Below are 16,745 nucleotides of genomic sequence, written 5' to 3' on the forward strand. Positions count from 1 at the left end.
CGGGAGGACAATGAGAGCTTAGGAAATATATATATATAAAACTATCTTTTTATCTTTCTATCTATCTATCTCTATCTATCTATCTTTCCCTATCAATCTATCTTTCTATCTATTTGTGTTTGTCCTTCTTCTCTCACTCCCTCTCTCTCAGTCTTTCTTTATGAAAGCTTTATATCACTTTCTCTTTCTCTCTCTCTATCTATCCATCTATCTTTTTATCGATCTATGTATGTATCTCTCGCGGCCAATCTACCTTTCTATCTCTTTATATGTGTGTGTATGTGACTCTGTCTCTCTATTCTCTCTCGCTAATATTTACCTGTATATCTCTGTATCTTTCCTTAGCAATCTACCTTTCTTTCTTTCTGTATTTGTCTCTCTCTCCGTCTTTTCTCTCTCTCCTCTATCTATCTATCTGGGTATCTTTCCGTATCAATCTATCTTTTTATCTATTTCCCTTTCTCCATCTCCCTCTCTCTCTCTCTCTCTCTCTCTCTCTCTCTCTCTCTGTCACTCTCTCTCTCAAAACCACTCACTCTCACAAATTAAGTGCACAGCCTAAATATTTCATGGACAGTTTAAAAACACTTTAAAAACTTTGTTTCACTTAAAACTCTCGAGGAAAATTGCCAAAATAATTTGCAATCGCTGCTTTCTACTATTTCAGTTATAATAATAATGGGAAAATAGTCCGGTTCAAATTGGTTCGTTTCTTGTTTTCTTCTTGGTTCATTGAACCTTTGTCAAATTATAAGCCGTTTCTTTCACTTAACCACCCCCCGATGCACGCTTCTATCTTCATTGACAGAGAAACCAAAACGGGGGGGGGTTCTTTGCCAAAAAAGAGCGGACTGAATGAATAATTAAAAAGGAAGGGCATTTCTCTTCTCCCCCGCTATTCATTAATGTATATTTATTCTTTTCCAAAAATGCAGATTCTCCCCTCCGCATCTTTTCAGATCAAAGTTAGCTGGCATCTTTTCCAGCTTCAATACCATGGGTTTTACGTCTCAAGTACATCCTGGAGTGCATCGCCGTGCAGGACTCCAGGAAAAATTCATGGCGTTTTATTTTTATTTCAACAGCCTTTTCACTCGGGGTCTCATTCCTTTTCAATCCCTTATAAAGAGAACGAACCATACAAACCGTGTACGCAATGGTGTACAGTGTTTTGTATATAAAATATTTTTTTTAGTAATCAGTTCGTATATATTTTTAAACAATTTGAAGTGCGAGTTGTTCAATTTTGTCCGTGCATTTACGCTAGCAATCAAATCTTCCTGCAATAATCGATTCTCCATAGTTTTATACGAATTAATTAGTTATAACTAATTGTTAAAAACAAAGCGACCATTTACAGTCCGAAAAATTTAAATTTCAAAAAATGACCTTTTGGAAAAAGAAATCTTTCGTTTATAAATGTTAGTTTTTCTAGTTCACAACAAAAATTGATTATTTTATTTTAAAAAAACAATGTGCATATAAATTTAATTGTTTAATCAAAAGTTACACACTTCAGAATGATGCAATATTAGATAATATTACATATTTTATAACAATAACGATAACAAAATATTCTGTTTGGAAAATCTTCTTTTTTGTGTGTGTTTGACGTAACATTATAATCGCTGAGATATAAAATGAAACATTTATTTACTACTAACAAAAAATAACATTCATCGCAATTTGTGATCTGATTATTTAATTGAAAAATAGACAAAAGTTAAAAAAATAAATAAATCTTTATTTAGAAACTAATGACGAATTTTTCCATGCACGACATTTTGAATTAATAAACAGTGAAACAGTAAAAATCTGTTTTATTAAACAATTGTACGATATGATACTAGCACGTCGAAATAGATCGGATTTACATTCATATTGGTATTAACGTATGTATGGCAATACATAAACATTTTTGGCATAGTTGAGATTGATGGAATTTACTGTTTACGTATTCCAAGAGATGGTTACTCTAAAATTGGAATTATACTATGAGATTGGAACAGAACATGTCCTATGACTTTACTACGTCATCAGTGAAAACAGTAGCTGTTATGTGTTGAGTTTGTCAACACATAACAATTGTCTTGACAATTCCATGCGGGACTTTTGACACCGAGATGATTAACTTGGCATTTTCATGGAAAAGTAGTACTTTTACGACACTTGCAAAGACTGGTAGAAATAAAGGTCAAAAATGGTTGGTTCTTTGGCAATCGCTGTGTCAATATAGCATGAAATGTTCTGTAAACTGAAACAAACAAAAATTTTAAAACAATATGATGACAGAATGTTTGTGTAGGTCAGATTGAATAAATAGAAAATATGGTTATTTTCCACTCATCTTTACATAAAAGCTACGATGTCGTCTATGCCCAATGATAAATGATTTTTTTTAATCCTCCAAGAATATCGGCAATTGCACGAACGTAGGAGGACGTACTTTTCTCCGTTGTAGAAACAACACTTTTGTAGAAAAAGTCCCTTTACCTGGGAAAGTGCTAATATTGCTACTAAAACATTTTCCTCTGTTTCAACTATTACGGATGGCGATTTTCTTTTCGCGAAACGCCGTTTTTTGAATACCAGGAAGAAACAACGCCAGCCACGAAGGTAGTTCTAGAGATATGTCGGGCCAAGTTTAGTGAAGAATTTCCTCGGGAGGACAATGAGAGCTTAGGAAAGCTACAGCCGGCTTTAATCAAACGTTATACAACGAGATTGTGGAACAGCTCGTATCTCTTGAAATTGTTTTTTATTTTTATTATTTTTTTTATTTACCCAATCAAAGACCGTCTTTGAAAACTATTTTAATTTTATTCAACGAAAAACAAGAACCTGTGTATTTTGAATATACTGTTGATAATGCCGTATGTGTTTTTTAGTATTAGAAAAAATATTTGTGTGGAAGAAAGATAGGAAATTGGAAAATTAGATAGATAATAGACTTAGATAAATCCTTCGCCCCCTCTTTTTACTATTTTATATCTCAGACTCGCTTTTTGTTTGGTTGTTTCTTTGTTTTGGTTGTCTCTCTCTCTTTCTCTCCCTCTCGTTCTATCTATCTTTCTTTTTTGTCACTCTATTTATTTCTTCCTTTTTTCTCTCCCTCGCTCACTCTTCACTTTATCTCTTTTGCACACTCTTTCTCTATGTATCTATCTACAGCACCTATTTCTATGTATCTATCTATAGTACCTATTTCTACACCTCCCTCTTTCTTTATCTATCTTTCTTTACTATTTATTTCTATATCTCTCTTTTTCTCTAGTTTTATCCATCTATTAATGTATAGTATCTTTCTCTATATATTTTTCTCTTCCCCTATCTATCTTCAGGGTGTCCTTTTTAGATGGCCCGGATGAATTTCTGTTGAACCAATGATTCTATCAAAAAAATAAAAAATACGTGTTTAATATGTTTTAGTCTAGTTTCACGTTTTTACCTTTTTTGAAGAAAATTATACTGGTACCTCAAGCTCAGTCCAACTTCAAAATTTCAAATACGGCCCTATACATCCCGACAACTCATTTTATAGGAATTTTTACGCATTTTATCATTCTTTTGTCTCTAGGTCGTATTTTGGATTATTGTTAAATAGTTGTTTAATATTTGTTTAAATGACTGGAATAATTAATGCCCAATTGTAGTTGTGAACATTTATTTATTTTATATATATTTTTTCAAAATAAATTTTTCAACAAACTTTACAATAATTTCGACTCTTGGTCGTATTTTATATTATTTTATTATTGTACGATAGTTATTTAATATCTGTTTAAATAGCTCGTATGTGTATATGTTAATGCTTAATTGCAATTGGATACTCCGTTAAAAATTGATTTATTTCATGTTATGTTACTCAATTTTAATTTTAATTTTTATCCCTTTTACCTACGTGCTTTCGACAGTTTCTGGCATGACGGTCTACGGTTTAAGCTGAAGTCCCTAGGCCTGCCCGTGTACTTATACGAGGCTCTAAGTTGCTTTCTAACAAAAAGGGAGTTCAGAGTAAGGGTCAACAACAACGTATCTGCCAACAAGCCTATATTATCTGGTACGCCTCAAGGGTCTGTTCTATCACCGATACCATTCAATATCTTCATGCACGATTTCCCCACCCCAGAAAATGTCAATGTTGCAACATTCGCGGATAACTCAGTACTATATGCAACAAATATAGATATTGATGAGGCGCAGAACTGTGTTCAAGCAGCGTTAGAAACAATAACTTCTTTCTGCACAGCGTGGAAGCTGGTCATCAATCCCTCCAAATGTGAGGCAAAGGTTTTCACGCTAAGAAGACCCAACATGCCCCCTGTACTATCCATAGAAGGAACGAGTATTCGATGGAACCCACCTGCGACAAGTACTTGAGCGTTTACTTAGATGGAAACTCACATGGAATTTTTACTATAGCTATCGGAGGGGTCCACTCGATTGGGCATGCTCTACTGCATGATAAACCGAAAGTCCAAACTAAAGCCAGAAGTGGGACTCCTGTTCTACAAGTCCCTAATAAGACCTTTGGTGCTCTACGGTTGCGAGCTCTGGGGAGCGGCTTCCAATTCAAAACTAAAAAAAATCCAAATCCTGCAAAACAAAGTACTATTCGCTACGGATGCAGAGTGATTTGTCCGGAATGCCCAGCTTCACCGCGAGTTTCAACTGGATAGCATCGAGGAACACATCAGGACGAGGTTTAAGACGTTTCACACAAAGCTTCCCCAGGTTCAGAGAGCAGTCCACTTCAACCTAGGCAGCAGGGTGGCCTCCCGTCTAAGACCAAGAACATTGCAAGACGTCTTGGGGTGATTCGTGAAACTGTCTATGATATGTGATATTTCCTGTGATATGTGATATTTTCTGTAATATTTAAATTTATATGTAAATAGAAGAATAAGTGTTTAAGCAGTTACAAAAGCTGCTAATACAAATGGGGTCTTGTGGAACGATATCATTAACACATACCATTAAGTAAAACAAATGTAATTGTTGGGCTAGTGAATTTTACAAAAAGAAAAAACCTACTCATTTTGAATTAGCGTTCTTCCGCTAAGAGAGCTATGTTTTTATATTTGTATTGTTTGTTTTTGTTGTCCTTAAGGGAACTTGTTCCCAGAACATAATAAAAATTTTCTTTTCTTCTTTCTTTTTTTTTTCTCTCTCTCTCTCTCTCTCATTCTACTTGTCTATCTACTTATCTATTCAATTTTTCTTTTTGTTTCTGAATCCGTTCACACGCTCTCAAACTCTCGCTTTTTGTATATTTCTATGTTTTCTCTCTTTATAATTTTTCTTACACCATCATCTTTTTTCTCTCTTTACTCTTACTTACTCTTTAACTTTCTTGATTCATACAAAATATCGTATATATCGCGATTTACACCTTTATCGCCTTAATTCGAATGAGAGGTGTGGTCCTTTTACAACGACTCACAAAAGAAATAAATCTTCTTCCTGTATAAGTGATTGGGGGCGTCGGTGGCCGCAACGGTTTAGGCGTTGACACGGCGTTCATTACTTTAAGGTGAAGGTCCCGGGTTCGAATCCAGCAGCCCTGCATTTGAACCCGACATACCTACAAATGGGCTTTTTTCAAAAACACCGGCACCCTGAAGGTTTATATGACCTCTGCTGTTGCGAACCCTTGTAAAAAAAAAAAAAAAATAACAATGTCGGAATAATGAGACTTTAGAGTTCAGTAAAATAGTGAGCTGGTCAAAAATAATAATAATAATAATAGTGATTATCACGCACCAATACAGGTGATTCATATTTGGTCGTACATAAAACTGATGTAGACAAGTAATCATCAAAAGCATCGTATTTTTTAATGCTTTTTAACTAGGTTTCTAGAAAAATGTCGGTTAATTCCATCTTATTTTGCAATCGTTACTTAAGGTTTTCCATTTAGTTAAAAATGGATAGATTTATCTGCAAGAATTTTTCAGACAATAAAATAATTCTGTTTGTTTCCCCTCTCTTTGACAAATTAAAGAAGGCCGGCACGTTTGAGTGTAGGTGTGCTGTTTTGAGAGACGGAGGCGTGGGTGGAAGTCGGTCGCGGGGCCTCTCTTGTGACAGGAGTACCTGCCCATGTCAGCCTCGTGTCATTTGGCCATCATTTACACCACCTCTCCAACCACTAGCAGTCATTTGCAGAGGATAAAGAGAGCTCCCCCAGTGACAATATAATACGTGTCAAACCTCCTCTCGACTTGTTCCTCCAACTCTAATCAATATGGGGCCACTTCAGTTAAACGCATAATTACCCGTCGGATCGTCGCCATTTTCGAGTTGACGGTGTCAAAAGGCGAGTGGACGAGTCGTTCGGTTTATAATGGGTTATGCGCAAATTAAAATTAGAATATTTTTTCTTTAATTGTAGTTTGGGCGGGTGTAAAAACAAAACAACCCCTGAAGGCGAGGGAAGAAGTTAAAGTACACCGACAAATCTCGGTTGTAAAAATACCGTGCAGTAAAAGAAGCTATTATTGAAAGAAAACAGCCCTCCAGCCAGGTTACGATTTTATTAATGGTGATAAAAAAATTTCTATCACAATAAAACTCATCGCTTAACAACTTTCTTTGTCACATTGTATCTTCCAAAGACCAATCCTGATATGTTCTCATGTTTTGGCACAATTAAATTCTCCAATGGACGCCAGTTTGGTGACATAAAGGCGTTACGTCCGTTAACTCGTGTTCAAATAATTCTTAATTAATGTGATTGAATAGTGCCAAAAAATATATATGTTCGGAATGAAGTTATGTTTGTTCAAACTCGGGTCCGCCGATTCTTGCCATTTTCATAACGTCTAATTAATTCTTAGACCACCCAAGAAAAAATATACTGATTACATTATTAATTAACAACATTAGCTATAAAGAAAGCTAAAATTCTTCAGTAGGTCATAATCTTGTTCTTTAAGTCAAAAAGTCGAATTCTTTGTTTAAAAAAAATAGGTAGTAAAGAATGGATACACGAAAATGATATTTCGTCAAATTAATTTAGTTTTCTCTTTCTACCTTTTTACACCCTCTTACACACAGACCCCTTTTTCTTATTCGTTCTCTTTACTCTCTCGCTCCCTCTCTCTTTTTCTGTCTTTCTCTCTCTCTCAACTTTATCTATCTACAGTCTGATCGATCCATTATCTCATTTTATCTTACCTTCATCACACACACACACACACACACACTCTCTCTCTCTCTCTCTCTCAATCTTCCTCATTTATTATTTCTGTTCCTCTCTATCTCTTTCTTCTTTCTATATTTTTTCTCTCTTTCTCTTTCCGTGTCTCTTTTTATTTCTCTCATTCTCTCTCTCTCTCTCTCTCTCTCTCTCTCTCTCTCTCTCTCTCTCTCTCTCTATGTCTATCTAAAGTGAGTGAGAAGATACGATAAATAGATAGATCTATCTTTTTATCTACATAGGTTCCCACTTACTTCTTTACAAATAAAAAATATTAGGTTATATTTTAGACTTACAATAACTTTTTATTTGCGTAAACACGGGTCAATACATATTTCTTAAGTGCCTGGGATGAAAATAGTCCAAAATATAATTTTCTACCACGGAAAATTCAGATAATACAGAATAAGAAAGGGTTCTTATCAAATCCCAAATATTTTACTAAGCGAGTAATGCACACACATTGATAACCGTGTCCGAAAGTTGAAACAAATAATCACTTTCCTGTCTGCTATACGCGTAGCACCCAAGTTGAAGCGCGAAGCCGTTTTTGTTGCGATGTCCTGGGTGGAAAGTTTTTGAATGAAGACCCCCCTCCCACACACACATTCGCAACTTTCATCATTCATAATTCCTATTATGCGAGTTTATGAAAATATTAGAAAATCTGACCTGTTTTACTAAATATTGAGATAAGCTTTATTCATTCATCACCATAGAAAAGTCCAGAAAAAATATTCATTGTTTATTTTAATGTTATTTTAAAAAAAATCAGATATGCTTTATCCCTGTGCATTAATTTAGCTCAATTAAACCGTCACATCTCAATTTAAATAGGTTTTTATTCATTAAATAAAATAATTTTTTTAAAGCAATACAAGGGACTTTTGTTTGTTCATTTTTATGGCAGCTCATTGTTAATTCGAAGAGGAGGCTGACCGTGAGCCAGGCAAGCAGAGCGTAAAACCTCGGTACACCTCATTTGTTTTCCGGAGTATGATGGGTTTTAATAGTGTAATAACATTAATTACATTATCCCTTCCAATGAACCTTAATTTTAATTACTAGTTTATGTTATTTGTGGCGAAATGTTGAACAGATTCCTTGTTTAATTTTTAAGGAAACTAACTTTTAAATGATAAAAATAGTCTCTTTTTTTCCCTCTAAAAGTCGTTCTATTGGATTCTAATTGTACGATATTTTTTCCCCGATAAGAAAGCACGGTTTTGAGCTTTGTTGTTTATAGGGAAAGCAGAAAGCGCCGAGAAGGGAATATCGCTTATTGACGATACGAGGGCGGATTTACGAGACTGATGGTACGAGCCAGGAAAGCTTTTTTACTGTTGATGTCCAATGACAACGAATTATGATTCAATACCTTCCACTAAGTGGATTTATAATATATTTAGCGGAAAGCCGGAAGAAAGAGGCAAAGTTGTAAATGAATTTTCTCTTGGATAAAACTCTTCTCATATATCGAATATGATTATACTTTACAGTACGATTTTATCCTGACTACGCAGCTGTTATGCTGTTTTTGTTAAAAACCTAAACAAAAAAATAATAAAATTATTTAAAAAAGAAGAAATGGTACAACGCTGCAAGTAACTCATATTTAAATTCCCCATTTTAACATTACAATATTAACAATATCAAATTTTTTATTAATCATTTTATAAAGACTAAAACGTAGTTTAAAAAGTTTTAAGCTAATCGTCTTATTATTTTTGTATTTCATGTTGCCATGTTCGGTGGTTAGTGTGACGGACCAATGCAAGAGATAACACGTATCCTTAACGTTTCTGACCAAACCAGGGGGGATCGATCTACTCTGTACATGACTCCAAGTACATAAAACAGGAACGATCGCGGGATACAACAGACAGACATCCACTGAATACGGCTTATGAGAAATGCATCTGATAGGGAAAAAAACAGTGATACTAGGCAGAAGGATTATCAGAAACAATTTGAAAAATGGCAAAAAGGAGGGAAAATTTAAAAGGTGGGGTTGAGATGGGAAGTTAGTGTCCGAGTGGATCGAGCTCACGATAGCTCAAGTAGTAGAGCAGCGGCGTATTTAGCCGAACGTCATGGGTTCGAATCCCGCTCATGACACTGATTTGTTTAATACTTTTTAAAAGGATAGTTCCTACTCACAGTAAGTTGTTTTGCAACGATCCGGATTTCGAGCCTTTTAGCTCATCATCAGGTTGAAGGACTTCTACAACCACGTCTCTCGACATGAATTGCCAAAGTGACCACGGCTACTCGGGCCCATAGGTCTGAAGGCGGATGAAATGGTCAATGCCTAGACAACCCAAGCTCCGAATTTAACCACCACGATCACCGCGATCTGGTCCTCTGAAGCTAAAAATTCATTAAAAAACAAGCCAAAGCCCGCGTATGTATCCGGCATGTAGAGAAAAGTTGCTCGATGCATGCACCTAGTTGAAGGGTGCAATTCCTTGGCTTCATGTAGAGAGCATGCCACCCGATATGAGAGTACCTGGATCCCTGACTGAAATGAATTAGCTGTTAGTTAATATTCCCGGGAGCCCAACTCGCCTAGTTGGATAAGACCGAGGTCTGACTCCACCAACCCCGGGTTGGGGGCCTGCCGGTAATTTATTATAAATAGGTGATAGGTTCTACCCTGTACACGCGTGTGCAGATCTGAGCTTGAATAAATCAGTAATCAGAACAGTAGGCAGCGTATATTAAGAATAAGAAGGGGCCATGGATGTTCCCCTGGTAGATACTCTCGCCATTGGGAATGTAAAATTAAAAAAAAAACACGGAGATATGCAATATCGATCCTTCAGACTAGATGAAAAAATGAAGATGTAAGTAAAAATGAGTTTTATCATTTCCAATCATCAATGTTTGGGAGTGCCCTCGAATGAAGTTCAACTCCCCGCAAGCCATGACACATGACTCCAAGTACATAAAACAGGAACGATCGCGGGATACAACAGACAGACATCCACTGAATACGGCTAATGAGAAATGCATCTGATACGGAAAAAAAACAGTGATACCAGGCAGAAGGATTATCAGAAACAATTTGAAAAATTGCAAAAAGGAAGGAAAATTCGAGAGGTGAGGTTGAGATGGGAAGTTAGTGCCCGAGCGGATCGAAGTCACGATAGCTCAAGTGGTAGAGTAGCGGCGTATTTAGCCGAAGGTCGTCGGTTCGAATCCCGCTCGTGTCGCTGAATTTTTTTATCTCAACCAATACCTTTCATCAATATTAATTAATTGAAAAATGTTAATTGGTCGATCGGACCACGAACTGTAATGGATTTAGTAATTTTTAATGTAGAATTTTCTAGTGCTATTCGAATTTTAATGGGTTGATGCTTAAAACGAACTAGAGATCGCCTTTTTTTTCAAATAAAATGGCCTAGTTTCCACAATTTTTAAAAGTTCTTTCCATTCTAAAAAATGACACCAGAAACTTAACAATCTCTCTGTATTTTTGTTTCACCTTCTCCCCAATTATTCTTCTCTCTCTCTCTCTCTCTCTCTCTCTCTCTCTCTCTCTCTCTCTCTCTCATTCGTTCACTTTCTATTTTCCTCTCTTTTATGTTCTCTTATTCTCTCGTTCCATCACTCTCTCTNATATCTTTCTCTATTTCATTCCACCCCAACCTCCTTCTTATTTTCAAACTACCTTCCTTCTTACTATTTCATATCTCATTAACACATAATCAATCTCGCAGTTTGTGTGTTTGTTTTTTATTTATCTCTACCACGATTTATTTTTCCATTTATCTATCTTTTTTTATTATATCCATTTATTTATCTCTATCTAACTTTCCCTCTCTATGTCAGTCCATCTATCTCTATGTCTCACACACACACACACACACACACACATTTCTATATATTATCATTATGAGGTAATCTAACTCTCCACAAATTAGTTTTATTTTAATTTAGTTATTTTAAATCAACTGTAAATATTTTATAACGGAACAGAAGTTGTTAGGCTGTGCTGAAGTTTCGCCTGTTCACCTTATTTCCAAATAGAACTACAATGCAACCGATGGGCTCTGCGTTTTTATCAATTCGTTCAAATCGTTCTTAATAAATAATTATCAACTAATAATTATTTTAAATCTATTGTGAAAATATTATTGAAAGAATGTTTGTGGAAAAGTTATTCAAATTTTTACTTTTCATTGTAAATAGTTCTTTAAATACCATAATTTGGCCGTTCAGAATTTAATATATTCACATTTAGTCGTGTAAATATATGAAACAAAATTTGTTATCATGCAATAGAAAGTTTTAAAAAAAACTTGTGCAGGTCAGCATAAAAGAGTTTTAGCCCGAAAGAATTATCGTGTGTCAACCCTTTAGTGCCTGTTAGTCAGAATGGCCCCTTTTCTCAAACATGTGCAATACTCTCCTATTTATCAAGAAATCTTTATTTGAACCCTTTAATTTATCAGATTTCTTCTTTTTGTTAGATTTTTTGATAAGATCTTTTTATAGAATTTAAAGAAACCCGTCTTGTTCTGAATTTTTACTTCTTCAACACTGTTAAAATTTGATTGACATACAAGAAAATAAACTTAGTGTCTTCAGAATCATTTAAAATAGTGAAACTAATTTAAAATATGTGAGAATTACAAAGCTCTTTGAATCATCTGATTATTTACAAAACGATAACCCCATGCTTAAAATACTAAAAGTATAAGAACGACCGATCTTTAGACTATTTTAAGAGCTTTTAGCAAATCCATATCAATAATTAAATAGTTGTCTTAGTTCTTATACTTCTGGATAAATTATTACTACAATTAAAATATTCATCAAGTTAACCATTAGGTTTTGTTTAAAAGCGATTGTTTAATGTTTAAACATAGAAAACTTTGGGAAAAAAAAGGTATTAAAAAATATGCATGTCAAAGATTTATTGGTATTTACAATAAAAAATTTAACAGACTAAACAAGGCCCACGTGTTATATATTGGTTAGCCTGAACATTTATTTTAATAACAGAACGGTATTTTAGCCCGTGAAGTGTACAATCTAGATTTATGGCCACGAGTTTTTACCATGGAGCAAAATCGAAAGTGTGAATTTTATTATTTGGTTCTGTTTCTGATATTCGGCCTTTGATAGTTTATTTAAGCTGTTAATCGTCCGTTTGGATTTTGGTAAAAGCAAACAAACTTTTACAAAAGTAGGGACAAGAAGGCCAGAATTATGGGATCGTTAGAGTGCTATTGTTTCAATTAAAAAGGGGATTAAAGGAAATTTTCCAGGCCTCTTGTCCAAAACGGAAAGGGGATACAATACTTGACAGATGCTACTTTGCAAATTTTTACAATTTCATCGAACTTTTTTTTTTAGTTTCTGTTCTCTAAATTTTTTAATTGTGATTTCACCTTTGAGATTTATAAGAGGGATGGAATTTTTTTAAACAAGACCTTAATGTGAAATAACAAAATTTCAAATTTAAATTATGCCCGGGAAATGAAATTATTCATCAAAAACGTGCAAAAGGGCGAAAAAATATTACATTTGATATTTTAAAAAAAACGCACGTTTGAATTTGACCAGTTAAAAAAAAATTATAAAACTCTACGTCTTTTATTGAATGAAGGGTTGAATAAGTTGAGCGTTACCTGTTGACTGGGTGGCTCATTCCGGAGGGGTGAAGCTCTTCTGAGGGTAGCCCACAGGGCGTGAGACTTGCCGGAACCGGGGGTGGCTCATGGAGCGCATGCCCTCGCTCTTACCGCCCTTCGGTCCTTGGAGACCCGTCGACCAGCGTCCTTAAGACAATCCGACCTAATTTTGAATTGGAGTCGACACTCTTAAACGCACTTCCAAGCAAAAATTCCCTGAAACGAAGGCATAAACTTTAACTAGATTTTATTTGTTTTATCACTTCAACTTGTCGTCTGATAGTTGGTTGGTCGCCCTTTAGACATTTTCAGAGGATGTCTGCCTGCTGTATCTCGTGTTCTTCCATACTATAGAAACCGGTGGTGCTAGCTGGGATTTTAGGCATGTGGATAGCTTTTTGTAGTATGTTATAATTTTTTTATCTTTCAATTAATTAAGGTTTTTAGTTGAGATAAAAAAGACAGTGTCACGAGCGGGATTCGAACCCACGACCTTCGGCTAGATACGCCGCTACTCTGCCACTTGAGCTATCGTGACTTCGATCCACTCGGACACTAACTTCCCATCTCAACCCCACCTTTTGAATTTCCCTTTTTTTTGCCATTTTTCAATCCCAAATCCCGCTCGTGACACTTTTTTATCTCAACTAAAAACCTTAATTAATTGAAAGATATTAATTGGTCAAACGGACCACGAAAATTAGTGAATTCATTTCGTTTTTGACAAAGTTTTAATTATTTTTTTTAAAACTGAATTAATATAAAACTTATAGAAAGGAATACTTTACCTCATTTATTGAACATGTATTGATCAAATAGTGCAGAAAGAACCGTTAAAAAATAATAAATGACATACTTTTAAGTATTATTTTTCATAACGTGTATAAATATGAATAGAAAAATAACAGAACATTACTATACAAGTGAACCAACTGACCGATAACACTTTTGATTTTATCTAATCTCTAGTGTATTCGTCAGAGCTGATTGGTACTGCCCAGTGCCTTGGAAGCGTGTTCTACCGTTTTCGGTATATCGATTTTTGCGGAAACTAGAAGACGGTACAAAGCTGCCTTACGCGAAACTTCAAGTTTAACACTTGGGAAACAAAAAGGCAACAGGTTTTTTTTCAGTTTCTAACAATCTTTTGACTTTTTTATGAGCTAGAGGTAGAAGTAGGAATTTATTTGACCTGAGGTTCTCACGTGGGGTTTGTAGTTTCGAAAATTTCTTTCCTTCTGTTGTCTTTAAAAAAACATATATATTACATACTATTACATTCTGTAACCTTATTTACATTACAATTAATTAAGGTTTTCAGTTGAGATAAAAAAGTCAATGGCACGAGCGGGATTCGAACCCACGATTCAGCTTGATACGCCGCTGTTCTACCACTTGAGCTATCGTGACTTCGATCCACTCGGACACTAACTTCCCACCTCAACCACACCTTTTGAATTTTCCCTCCTTGAGATGGGAAGTTAGTGTCCGAGTGGATCGAGGTCACGATAGCTCAAGTGGTAGAACAGCGGCATATCAAGCCGAAGATCGTGTGTTCCAATCCCGCTACTGCCATTGACTTTTTGATCTCAACTGAAAACATTAATTAATTATAAGTTATTAATTGGTCAAGCGGACCAAGAAATTAGTGAATTGAATAATTTATTTACATTATGTAATGAATGGCAGTTACAAATTAAATGGATCATGGTGTCGTGAGAGAAATTAACATTGGGAAACTCGGTAGGCGTGAGAGAAGATTTTTATTTTAATTAGGAGGGTATTTCAATTGCGGGGCTATATGAACATTCGGAGTGCCGGTGTTTTTGACAAAAAGCCCATTTGTTTTTCAGGTTCGAATCCCAGGCCGCTGGATTCGAACCCCGGACCTTTACTTTACAGTGATGGCTGCCGAAGACACATGAGTGCGAGAGGAGAGTTTATTGTGTGGTAAGTGGAAAATGTTTCGTGGATTATTTTTTGCACGAGAGGGTCTTGATGTCATCATGAAGGGTGTTGTTGGCGACGTAGTAAGGAGGATTGATTATGATTTGAAGACTTTGGATTGGAAGGACTGTATTCTTTGGAAGGTTTAGCGGTGTCCCGCAGTTCTAGTCTGTAAATCCGGATTTGTTTTAGCATTTTCTTGTAGATGTCAGTTTGTTTTGCGTAAATGTTAGATTTACGTGACAATAGTCTGTAGAGTGTAGTACGATACGTAATTCCTATCGTTTTAGTCGTGTGTGTTGGTTCTACGTTAGATTTGAGTCTAAATGGAACCTGAGGTCCGCAGTCTTTTTGGTATGGGACTATTGAGGAATATTGTATGAGGGGTTTTGTTTCGAATGTGATTGATACGTGAGTGTTTGTACTTTCATTAAACTTTATATGCTAGTTTGCTTCATTCGGCTATTTGCAAGAACACTCCTCCAGTTGTCGGTTCGGGATTAGGACTAATGCAAAGTCCTTCGCTTTTGGGCATAAACTCTTGTCAAACTTAAAAAAAGTCGAAAGCGTTCACAAGGGACGTCATTTCTATTAGATAATAAAACAATTGAATTTGGAAAAAAATAGATTGTTAAAAGTGTATTGATTTTCTTTGAAATTTGGATCGATACAGATGCTACACGTCAGGAGTTTATTAAATAAGATTGACATGTTTGATTCAAAATTGTGTCAATATTATCCGTTTAGCCATATCCGCTAACGAGAGAACAAAATACACACGTAGGCACAAATCAACAAAATAAAAGATTCATAGCTTTCAAAAAAGGTAGCTGAACTGTGAAAACTTACAAATATTTCAATAGCGCGATTATTCCATAATTCTTCCCAATATCCTGAGTATCGACCCGGATCGGGAAAACGTTAGCCGTCCATAATTCCAACCCTGTTGTGGATTTAAACGTCCTGTTTCGGGCGAATTACAAGTTTTCGAATAATATCGCCCTTGGCGAGTGAGAAACGGTTATGCACAGTCTGAGGGATAATTTTAACATTATTACCAACTATCCCACTTGCGCCAGTTTTCAGTGGTGTTGCCACTTGCTTTAATTTCGGCCCACCTACACATCTTTCCGATTTTACCCGTTTAACATTAATTTAATATTTTTCAAGCCCATAACGTTTTGCTTTGAATTTCATGATGTGCTTTATTCTTTTACATTATCCGTAATGCAACACGTGCATTTAATAAAAATGTTGACTTTTTCTTCTAATATGTTGTCCTAAAAACAGCCCAATGAATATATTCAAACATATTTTTATTGAGACACTTATAATCGACATACGTATGAAAATAGAAAATAATAACTGTTCATAAATAAATTAAATTTGTACATAACTGTAAATTAATTGCCACAATTTTGTCTTAGAGAGAAAGTGAGTGACTGAGAGAGACTGAGTGAGAGAAAGAGACTGAGCGAGAGAGAAAGAGAGTGTGAGACTGAGAGAGAAAGAGATAGTGACTGAAAGACTGAATGTGAGAGAGAGAGTAAGTGACTGAATGATTGAGAGGCTGAATGAGAGAGAAAAAGAGAGAGGGTGGCTGAGAAAGAAAGAAAGAATGATTGATAGACTGAATGAGAGAGAAAACGAGAGAGAGTGGCTGAGAGAGAAAGAGATAGTGACTGAAAGACTGAGTGAGAGAGTAAGTGATTGAATTATTGAGAGGCTGAATGAGAGAGAAAACGAGAGAGAGAGTGGCTGAGAGAGAAAGATATAGTAACTGAGAGACGGAATGAAAGAGAGAGACTGAGTGAGAGAGTAAGTGACTGAAAGATTAAGAGACTGAATGAGAGAGAAAAAGCGAGAGAGAGAGTGGCTGAGAGAGAAAGAGATAGTCACTGAGAGACTGAGAGAGAGAGAGAGAGAGAGAGAGAGAGTAAGTGACTGAGAGA

The 16,745-nt window shown here is 35.5% G+C and overlaps 1 protein-coding gene across 2 annotated transcripts in view; it reads right to left on the reverse strand.

Annotated features, from left to right (window-relative positions):
• Window positions 1-13,773, reverse strand: part of LOC106661545 (sodium-dependent dopamine transporter) — a 63,000-nt gene extending 49,227 nt beyond the window's left edge. Inside the window, exons 1-2 of one of the 2 annotated variants that reach the window (XM_014385025.2) lie at window positions 13,635-13,773; window positions 12,844-13,062 (exon numbers count right to left, since the gene is read on the reverse strand). The gene's annotated coding sequence lies outside the window, so the exon portion shown is untranslated. Of the gene's footprint in view, window positions 1-12,843; window positions 13,078-13,634 lie in introns of those variants that run through there. The other variant, XM_014385028.2, reaches the window with a different exon arrangement.
• Window positions 13,774-16,745: the final 2,972 nt, after the last annotated feature.

This window comes from Cimex lectularius, unplaced genomic scaffold (assembly GCF_000648675.2).
Source record: "Cimex lectularius strain Harlan isolate CLEC.00 unplaced genomic scaffold, Clec_2.1 scaffold17, whole genome shotgun sequence".
NCBI lineage: Eukaryota > Metazoa > Arthropoda > Insecta > Hemiptera > Cimicidae > Cimex > Cimex lectularius.